The following is a 10,757-nucleotide window of genomic DNA, read 5'->3' on the forward strand; positions in this document are numbered from 1 at the left end:
TGCCACATGTATCATCAACATAATAAATACTACTATTTCACTCTTATAACAAAATTCCCAAATCAAGAGTTGTTCGGTTATAGAAATAGGTCCATGCATAGTTGTGGAATTCATTTCTACTTCAACATTATGCTGGTATATATAGTAGAGTGCTGTCAAGGTAATCAAATAAGTTCCTATGTAATACGTGTTTTTACAACCTCACAAATGCTGGAGTATCCAAGTATACATCATGTGACAAGCGATTTTGATAGATTTGGTCCTCCACAGTATAATAACTCTACTTCGGTACCCCCTCACCCCGCCCCCCACAAACGTTTTATGGATCTTAAACCACACTTTCTAAAGCTAATTTGTCTTTGTTTACTTTGACGTCCACGTCTCATTATATCTCGATAGTAATTTGGAGATGCCACCTACAACAAGTTGCAGCAGGATTGAATCCAATGAGTAATTAAGTGCCGACGGTTGTGCATGATCAATTGAACATAGACTGAAGTGTCAAGGCATGTCTATTAGAAGGGAGAGAGGGAGATTGATGAAATAGTTTGTTGTATTGCTTGAGCCTCATGGACATATATATAGGAGTACATGATCTACTTGGAGTACAAGACAAGCCAGAGTACTTCCTAGTCTCTACTATGTTTCCAATACAATCACGTTACTCAACATCCCCCCGCAGTCACAACGGTAGCGACGCACACGGTGCGACTGAAGAAGAATCCGAAGGCAAGCTGACGGACACCCCCTCACAGTTGTAACAGTCAACGCATCGCGAAAGTCGTGGCTGGAGTGGAAACCGACAAGGTTGCTCAAGCAAGGTGGTAGCCCTTTGTGTCGTTGTCGAGATAGCCGAGAGCGTGGGTGGTGGAGCCGTGGTCGAGGTAGCCGTGCGAAGAGTGCTGTGGTCGATGTCGAGTCAGGGTGGCCGGTGTCAGGAAGTCGCCTTGGAGCCGCGAGCGCAAGGGGGCGCCGAGTTAGCATGGGCGCAGTGGTGTCGAAGTAGTGGTGCGCCGGGAAGAAGATGTTTTTGACGACGCGTCGCGGCGGGTTTGCCAAGCCCGAGGACACATCGTGGACGAAGGCACGCACCGGTGTTGCCAGCACCGCGCATGTGTAGACGAACGGAGACGAAGTTGACGAAGCGCCGCACCAGGCTTGCCATGCCCGGGGACACGTCGTGGACGAAGGCACGCATAGGTGTTGCCAGCACCGGGCATGCGTAGACGAGAGATCTGCACGAGCTGTACACCATGTCGAAGAAGTCAGAGGTGCTATCAGAGAAGAACTCGACGACGGTTGAGGCGCCAATCAGCGCGGGGCCGATGTCGTCCGAGGTGGTTGGATTAGACGAAGTGGTCAGGGTAGATGACGATGACGCTGGCGACGGGCTGGTGCTATAAAAAGACCGAGGTGGACAGGGGCGTCGGCGGCTACGAGGGTAGCGGCGGCGGCCGAAGAAGAGCGGCGGCGGCGGCCTGACGGCAGCGGCGGCAGCTAGGTTAGGAGTGCGGCGGCGGTGCTCGAGGTAGGCGAAGAACCCTGACAGCGTGACGAAGACCGGCGTGGACGGTGGCGTTCCCGCGCCAAGGGAGACGGCGCGACGCATACCACAGGAGGTCGACGTGCGGTGACGGCGGAGTGGACCGTGGGCCGCGGCGCTACGGCCCGAAGGGGCGACGCAGCGACGGCAGGCAGGTCGGGGCGACGACAGGAAGACCTCGGGGTGGCGGCAGGGACCGTGGGCCGCGGCACTTCGGCCTGAAGGGGCGGTGCCGACGGAGCGTGGGTCGGTGCAACCGCAAGGACGACCTCGGGATGGCGGCTGGGACCGCGTACCGCGGCACTACGACCCGTAGGGGCGACGCAGCGGCGACGCACGAGTTGATGCAGCTGCGAGGAGAACCACGGGGCGGCGGCGCTGCGGCAGCCCGTTGCTTGATCGGCGGAGGGGCGCACTGGACTCGGGGACAATCTTCACGGGACCTGCGGAGGCGCGCGCAACTGACGGGCCAGGCGGGTTGCGCGGCGTTGATGGGGCGGATCGGGGCGGCGAGCGGGTGATCAAGCCAATCGCGCTCGATGGAGGCATGGTGACGGCGGAGTTTGGGAGGAGGCCAGCGACGACGGACGGCGTGGGACGTCGTGCGGACGAGCGTGTCAGCACCGGCACCCGAGCTGCCAAAGCAGCGCCGGCGCCCGAGCAGCGAGGCCCGAGCGACCGACGGAGCAACGGCGCCCGAGTTGAGCCATTCGACGAGCTTGACGCAGCCGTCCCGAAGTAGCTGAGGACGAGGTCGGCGAGGTAGACCGCCGGACCGCCGTGCAGACGCGGTGGAGGTGGGTGACGTGGATCAATGGGCGGGCCGCGCGCGAACGGTGGCTATGATTGGCCTTCGCATGGTGCGAGGCCGCCGGGTCGGGGCGATGCAGGTGTCCCGGTCGGAGCAAGGCGGTGACGGCCGGCGGAGATCGACGGTGGGGCCGGTGCACGGACGACGACTGTGATGGGCTGCCGCATCGCGCGAGGCCGCCCGGTCTGGGCGACTGGCGGCCAGACGCGCGGACGACGGCCATGAGGGGCCACCTGTCGCGTGAGGCTGCCAGGTCGGTGAAGAGGCCGACCGGTCATGCTGGTGTCGGAGTAGAGGCGCATGGAGTCGACGACGACGACGGATGACGCAAACCTGATCACATAGATTGAAAAACCAAAAAGTAGACGCTGACCAAAGCGATCGGCGAGAGAGAGAAAAGCCCGGATCACAGGATCGGGGAAAAAGACTCTCTATGGCAGCCGGTCGACACGACCGGCGGATGAATCCTAGGTATGGGCGGCGCGGCCCCCGGCGGCAGTCATGAAGGCCGACTGCCCCGGGGGCGACGCGCGGAGCGGAAGCGACGGGAGGTTAGGGTTTAGAATCTGGAAACTGGTACCATGTTAGAAGGGAGAGAGGGAGATTGATGAAATAATTCGTTGTATTGCTTGAGCCTCATGGGCATATATATAGGAGTACATGATCTATTTGGAGTACAAAACAAGCCAGAATACTTCTTAATCTATCCTATGTTTCCAGCACAATCACGTTACTCAACAATGTCGACCTATTTCTAGAGATCCATCTAACGGGATTGAAGCAGCGATCCTGACTATTTTGAGTTGATGAAATGTACATCATCAATGACCACACGCACGACCAGTGGCGGAACCAGAAAAAATGGCCAAGTGCTCTTAAAACTGATTGGGGAGAGCCAAACCATTAATTTAATAGTAAATCGTCACTAATTCTGGCACTGTTCATCGGCAAATATGCAGCAAATCCATGATGTTAGGGTGGCTGTGTTGAAGTACAATGTCCTTCCCTCTCCCATAATTCGGAATTTTGGATGAGTTAGTTGGAGCGTGAATTCAGTATGGTATCAGAGCACGACTGCCCCAAGGACTCAACTCACTAGTTACCCTGTATATCTTTTCTCTTTAAGATAAATAAACATTCTACTAGCTTAGATCACTTAAATATTTTTTGTGTCTTTTTACTTGGATTGCCCACACAAGTTTCCTGGAAAACTCCCCATGCAGTCGAGGGGGCGGGGTGGGGGGGATCCTTTACTTGAAGCCATGAAGCTCACTACTCAACTCATGAGGGCTACCAGGAAGCCAACATGCACCATAAAAAGAAAGAAAATAGTTGGACCATAGTGCCTTGAGAAAGCATCATGGGACTATGCACCTAACTTGATGACCCATTTTCGTTTATATTGTGCTTGGGATGCAAGGTAGATGCCATGAGTATGAAGGGTCATAAAAACTTTATGGCCCTTACTTGAACGGTAGGGGGATCTCCGTTCACAAATCGTGGGACTTTGAAATGCCTCAATCCAGGATCCAACGTGGTCCATAATGGTGCCGGGGATGCTCAATTTCTCGTTAACACCTAATTCAAGGTTACACTAGATATACAACAACTGATTTTGAGAATGACTGAGCGAGTCTATACAAGTCGAGCAACCTGCTCAATCTAACACCAAACGGGTTTAAACCGAAGTTCACAAAGCTACTAATAAAACATGACGAAGAGAAGACCCGTGCGGATTCACCCGAGCAACATATTCATGTTAAGGAGTATTAGTATTGGTCTAGGAGTCCTTATCAGACTATGTCTCTTGCCTTATACCCCAAGTCATGTGCAATATATATATGCCCCTTGGGATATGCAATAGAGATAAGTTGCATCCATAACAGTTCTTAGTAAACCAAATGGTTTAGAACAAATGTCTTCCCCAACTATACATCAAACATAATGAGGAATGCTAAGATAAAAATCCATGCAGATTCCCTCGGCCCAGGAAACATATGGGTTCGAGCCAACTAGTACACAAAGGCTATCAAAGCTATGTAACAAGTAAAAAGATAGGTCATCATCAAGACAAAAGCCCTACGAATCCATTGAAGCAACTCATAATTAAGTACCAGAAAAATTTTCCAAACTAATAATTTTCAGAAGGGCTACGGCTACACAACAGAAATAGGAAAAGACCCATGTTGGGTTTCCGCGCAGCCTCAAGATAATGAGATGCAAGATGTCTCGCATGGGAACGAACGACAATTTTATCATCTCAAGGGTATACCTAGTGCTGAAGAGGCCACCAAGGTGTTCCCTCCGTGGGTGACGGGCACGTCACGTCCAAGGTATGCTCAGTGCCGCAAATAACATCAAGATTGTGCCCTAAGCGGTCGTCGTATACGCGGTTCACACATTGTAGGATGGACATCGTCTCCAAGGCTACACGCCTTGTGGGGAGCATCCTGCTCAGGTGGCGTCGCAGAGAGCCAGGAAAGTGCTTCAAGGGATAGTTCTAGACATACTCCCGATGGATAAATTTCTGGGATATTCAGGAGAAATATTCCTTTAAGATTCCTTATAAATACCATAGTACTCGTCGTTGTATGTTGTAGTCCGGAGGGCAACTTTGTAATCTCTTGCCCTACATATATTGTCCTATAAAAATAGGAGACCACCCTACATTCTAAAGGTTCAAATTCTGAAATATATGAGATATTTCTCCCTTTGCTGCTATGCTTGTAAATCCCCTCCTGTGGGCAGAGAGCTTCGTGTTGAACCAATGATGTCTGCCTACTCAAGTCTCTACCTCAACTTTCCCACGCACATGTGTTGGTCTTTATAGCTTTATATGGATGCCTCAAGTTTTTTTTTTTGCGAGAAAAACTTTCGATCTATTTATCAACTGTCAACACATCCCGTGCAGGATATCTGTGATGGCCTCTTCAACTTCAATTGAGCCTCGGCCGGGACATCAATGCCATGAGCCTCCAATTTTTTAGAGCGAGTTGAAGGAGTAGGTCTTATTAGCGGAGAAGAAGCAGTAAATTGGGGCTTATCGGGACCGATGTTACGAGCTTCTGGAATACAATGGGATGTTCGTAAAGTAGATCCTTATGAGTCTTACAACCAATTTGATTGGAAAGTCCAATGGCAAAAAAAAGGGGATTCGTTCCCACTGCTTCTCCTTGAATGGTTAGGTCTGAATCCCGCAACGGAGCTTCCAAAAAGTTTCTTACCGAGTTAATTTTCTCAGTTTTATATGGGTGAAATCTGCAACATCTTCCTCCCAGGGCGCCACCATCTCGCCACTCTCATTTATAGTGGGGAGATCCTTTAGGATCCGCGTGGTGCTGGCATCGGGAGCCACATTGTTGGCGAGCGACATCATGGGCACAGTGGTGGATGAAGCTCTACACTTTACCGGAAGCACAATCCTCCTGGGGATGACGAAAATCTCCTCCACCGAACCCTCCAATGACATGCCCCCAGAGCGAAAAGGGATCCCAGCTGATTAGGGCCTTCGAATTCAGGGTCTGCTCCTTTCTAAGCGACTCATGAAGATTAGCAACATTTATTATAAATGGGAATATAGAATGTCACTAATAAGAAACTTCTCAATGTTCACTGACGAGATAGCTGATACCATGCAATTATTTGTTAAGAAACTTCTAAGCCAAGGATGTGATAGCGGTACTTATAGCCAAGTCATCTTCGATGATATTGACGGCTTGTTGCAGCCAAGGCGGCGCAGTGTAGGCTCGTGGTGTATTGTCTGGGGCCCATGGTCATGCTAAGATTTACCATCGACAAACACTTGCATCGGAAGCATGGGATCGCCGGAGCGTCTCAATGAGATTTTGGCGGTACCATCTCTCTTCTTGCTATTTGAGCTGCGACCGATGTCACTTGAACATCGACGGAGGTTCTGGTTCCGCGGACGGTCTTTGGCAAGCCGCTTTCATAGTGTGTGCGCGTTTAGTCTGCATGGCTGTGTCCACGTTCGGATCACGTGCGCTTGCACCATCTTCTTTTGGATCAACACCTGCTCGGTGTGGATTATCATTGTTTTTTTTCACTTCCTTTTTGTTTTCTGTCCGCCTTGGCATAGCTTCGGTCGTATGACTTTGCTAGTTGTCGGTGTGATTTTTGTGTGTGCGTTTGTGTTGGCTATGTGCATCTCAGCTATGCAGAGGCCGGGTGTGTGCTCTTCGTGTTTGTATCCCCTTAATGCTCCATATTGAGCTAATAAAATACACCCTTTGTGGAAAAAAAGAAACTTCTAAGCCCTGATTATTTTTGCACGTGAACATGTTATTAGGGTTAAGGTTCCATGACCAGATAGCTGATAGCTAGCATGCTATTATTTCTTACGAAACTTCTTAGTTTTCACTGCACAAAATCTCTGAATGACTAAGTAAGCACATTTTCTTGTAAATATTACCTTGCTTTGGCTGTTGATGGCAGCTGCACTTATCGGCAGTTGTAACCGGCCGTATCTTAAATATTACCTTGCTTTGGCTGTTGATGGCATCCGAGCGTACCTGCCAGGGAAGACCAAATACGGCCGGGAACGAAACGAACCTGTCAGTCAAAGCTTATCTACAGCAAGGCAGCAACGTTCCACATGCAGATCACAAAGATCCTAAACCAGGGCCGCAAATTTGCAGGGGGAAACAGCTGGCCCGCCCCTGATCGATCTTGATTGGGAAAAGATCTGCTAATGAAACGAAACCAATAATGGGCTCTAATTCTATTTCGACAGCGGCGCCTTGACCAGCTGGCCTTCTCGACGGCGATGGGGACCAGTCGGCACGGATTCACGGACAATATAGATCCATCCGCCCCATTCCAATCCACCGATCGACGCGCACATGCATTCCGCCATACACATGCATTCCTCTCTCTCCCTTGCCCGTGCCTGTCGCCTGTCGCACCTCTACCCTCCCCCATTCTATCCTAATCTCCTGCGCCAACGACGCACGGCCACCCCGCCACCCCCGCCACCCCGTGCAGCGCGCCTATAAGAAGCAGAGTAGACGATGCTAATCCCAAGTTCACTCAAACACAGCCACGCAACACTATCACTCAAACACAGCCGCACAAGCTAGTCTTACCTCCTCAGTAGTATACCGGAGCCTCCCAGCTAGCAATATGGCAAAGTGCATCGCCGTCGCGCTCCTGCTACTGGTGGTGCTCGCGTACTGCGACGGGAGGGAGCTGAACCAGAAGGACCAGGCACTGGCAACGGCACGCGGTGCCGGTGCCGCCGGTGGCGGCGTTGGCGAGGAGAAGATTTTGGGGTTGCCTGACCTGCCGCCTGTGGGAACCGTTACCGGTACCAGCACCACTAACGGCCCGCTGGTGGCGCTTCCTGCCATTCCCGGGATCCCTGCTCACCCATGATCACCTCTAGTTCATGTTCTGGCTTACAAGATGAAGCTCACCTCGTGACTTTAGACTTCAAGGCTGTAGCTTAACATCGCCCGGAAGGCAAACACCGGCGTTTCGCTGATGTCCATGTTCCTTTTAATGGGCGTCTGTATCAACTATCCTCGTCTGTATTTCTTTTCAGTCCGCTTTCCTGTATTTTTCGATCCTTGATGTGCTACATGTATAAATGCTACTTTCTTCGCAGTGTTCGCCTTCTCAGATATACTCACTATCTATCTTTTGATGAGATTTTTGAATTGAGCCCTATAAACCGGAAATGAGGTAGTACATGTGGACAGGTTGCATCATCTTTGTACAACTTCGTCACTCTTAACTAATCACAAACTCCCAAGTCCAGAGCATGTTCACTTACAAGAAGTTGATGTCAGCCCGCACGTTGTGCGAAAAATGTTTTGTAATACACTTAAATGCGATTTGACTGTAAGGGACATGAATATTTCAAGTAGGAATATGATAATTAAAACTGAAAATACATATGATTTATTGTGTTTTATTTATTGTAAGTTGTAAATACTTAGCAAAATAGAATGAAAATTCTCATGCATGCTGGCATGTCGAGACGTTTTTTTTCCTATGCATGGTTGTATGTTGTCGTGAAACTTTTCCTTATGCATACTGCTGTGAAAATAATATGATCTAAAGCCCACTTAGAATGCACTAATGCACGTTGCAAGGTAGAGGATTCTCATGCATGCATCAGATGGATGCTAATGGACTGAGCTAGCAAATCTAACAGCTACAACAATTTTGATGGTGTGGAAGCACGCATGCTGAGATAACAAGAATACCCCACGCGTTGCTGCGGGAATCGACTGCTATATATTTCAATGATTTGATTGTATGAAACATGCATACACTAATAGAAAACGGGCCATTAGTACCGGTTTGTAAGGGCCTTTAGTGCCGGTTATGGAACCGGCACTAACGTTTCGGCACTAAAGGCCCCCCCTTTAGTACCGGTTCAGCACGAACCGGTGCTAAAGGGGAACCACGTGGCACGAGCCAGCTCCGGGGGCCGGGAGCCCTTTAGTACCGGTTGGTAACACCAACCGGTACTAAATGGTTGTGGGTTTTTGTTTTATTTTGTATTTTTCAATTAAATTTGTGTTATCAATTTAATTTAGGATTGTTTTACGTTATAATGAGTTGTAGTCGTCGTCATCATCATCATCGCATATTAATAAATAAATAAACTCTAGCTAGCTAAAATCATCGTAGTCGTCTAATTACCACTATTTAATCATCATAGTCATTACCGTGCTAGCTATCTAATCATCATCAACGCTGGCTAGCTTAAAAAGGAAACATTCACTTTGTAACAGAAGCAAAGATATCATCAAGTTCAACATAATCGTCACCAAGATCGAAGTTCAGGACACGGACATAAGACAAGTACTAATTAAGAGCATGAACTAGTAGCTACTGATCCTGCTGCTCCCTCTCAGGTAGAATAGCATAGAACATGTATAGCTCTCCTGATTCATCATACTGGAGCATGCAGATGAATCTGTCTCCTAATCTTGGGTTGCGCTTCACCTTACTGCCCCCTAGTACTTCTCTGCGATCGTTAACAATTTTGTTCCAATCTTTCACTATTAAGCATTCTTCGCTTTCAGAAATCCTGAATGCACTCATGTGCAATGTAGGAAATCTTGGTCGTAAGCTAACCATTGACATGCGACCTTTTGTCTCGATCCACTGAGGCACAACTGTCATCGGAAGTCCCTGTTGAACAACATCGTATAGTAATTAATATACTAAGCAATGAAAGTTTAGTTTCAAAAATAATGTATGCAAAAGATGCACTAATTAAGGACAAATATTTAAAATCTTACCATCTTTTGATTATAGATGTGACCGTAGTTCAATACGATCACCATTGGTCGCACGTTTTGAGTACTAACATTTCTAAGTTTAGGAAAAAAATTGTCTTGACAGTATTAAGATCTTCAAGCCATGAAACATAATGACTTATCTCCTCGCAGTTTAGTTGAGCCCCGGGGCAGTAGTAGGTCCTGTCTACCAAGCGCCGGACATGTTTGCTTGAACCGAAATAAGCTGACAATACAAATTAGTTGTCAACTATTTTTGAATAAACTGTATGAAAGACATAAACATATGCATGCATGGTTGAGAAAAACTCACCAAATGGTAGAACTGGAGGCGTTTGCACATCGACCCGGATGTCTATATTACCTTCAATATCATCTTCCGGACGAATATCAAAGGTGATAACCATATCAGGCTCAAATGCATAAGCCTTGCATAGTGCTTGCCAAGTTTTACATTCAAAATGGGTGTATGTGTCTCCATTATATAATTTGACGTTAAAAGTATACCCATGCTCTGTCTTCAAGTAAACTCTCTTTACCTCCATATCATCTATAGCACTAAAACCTATCTTATCCAAGACAAAAATTCTTGCATGGCAGGGGATGCGCTAGTAGAATAGTGAAAATTTAAAATTATAAGTTGAAGCAAATGAAGCATAAGTTTTGCATTCAAATAATAATTGACAAAGTGATTTACTGTATCAACTTCGAATGTCTCATCCAGCTTGATGCTGAAGTGCCTACCATCAACAAGGAAATTTTGGTCGCACAGGCCGCGCTGGTCTTCACAGTGTTCGCACAAAATAAAATCTTTTTCGTCGTCAGATGACATTTCCTATGTTCATATGGGTGAAACATTAAACACCTATATCTAGCCAAATATATATTCATCTAACATTTGACATTAATATATCTAACTATATATTCAATTGACATTACTATATATTTAACTTTTCTATCTAATTCATCTAACATTCGACATTAATCTAACATTTATATAAACTCAAAATATATAAAAAATTAAATAAACAGAAAAATTCATTAACAAATAATATTTTAATTAGATCATCAAATCTCATATACCTAAATTTTCTTACTAAAATAAACTAGTTATATTAATTATTCAACTAGT

This window comes from Triticum urartu, chromosome 2A (genome assembly GCF_056163025.1).
Source record: "Triticum urartu cultivar PI428250 chromosome 2A, HENAU_Tu73, whole genome shotgun sequence".
Taxonomy (NCBI): domain Eukaryota; kingdom Viridiplantae; phylum Streptophyta; class Magnoliopsida; order Poales; family Poaceae; genus Triticum; species Triticum urartu.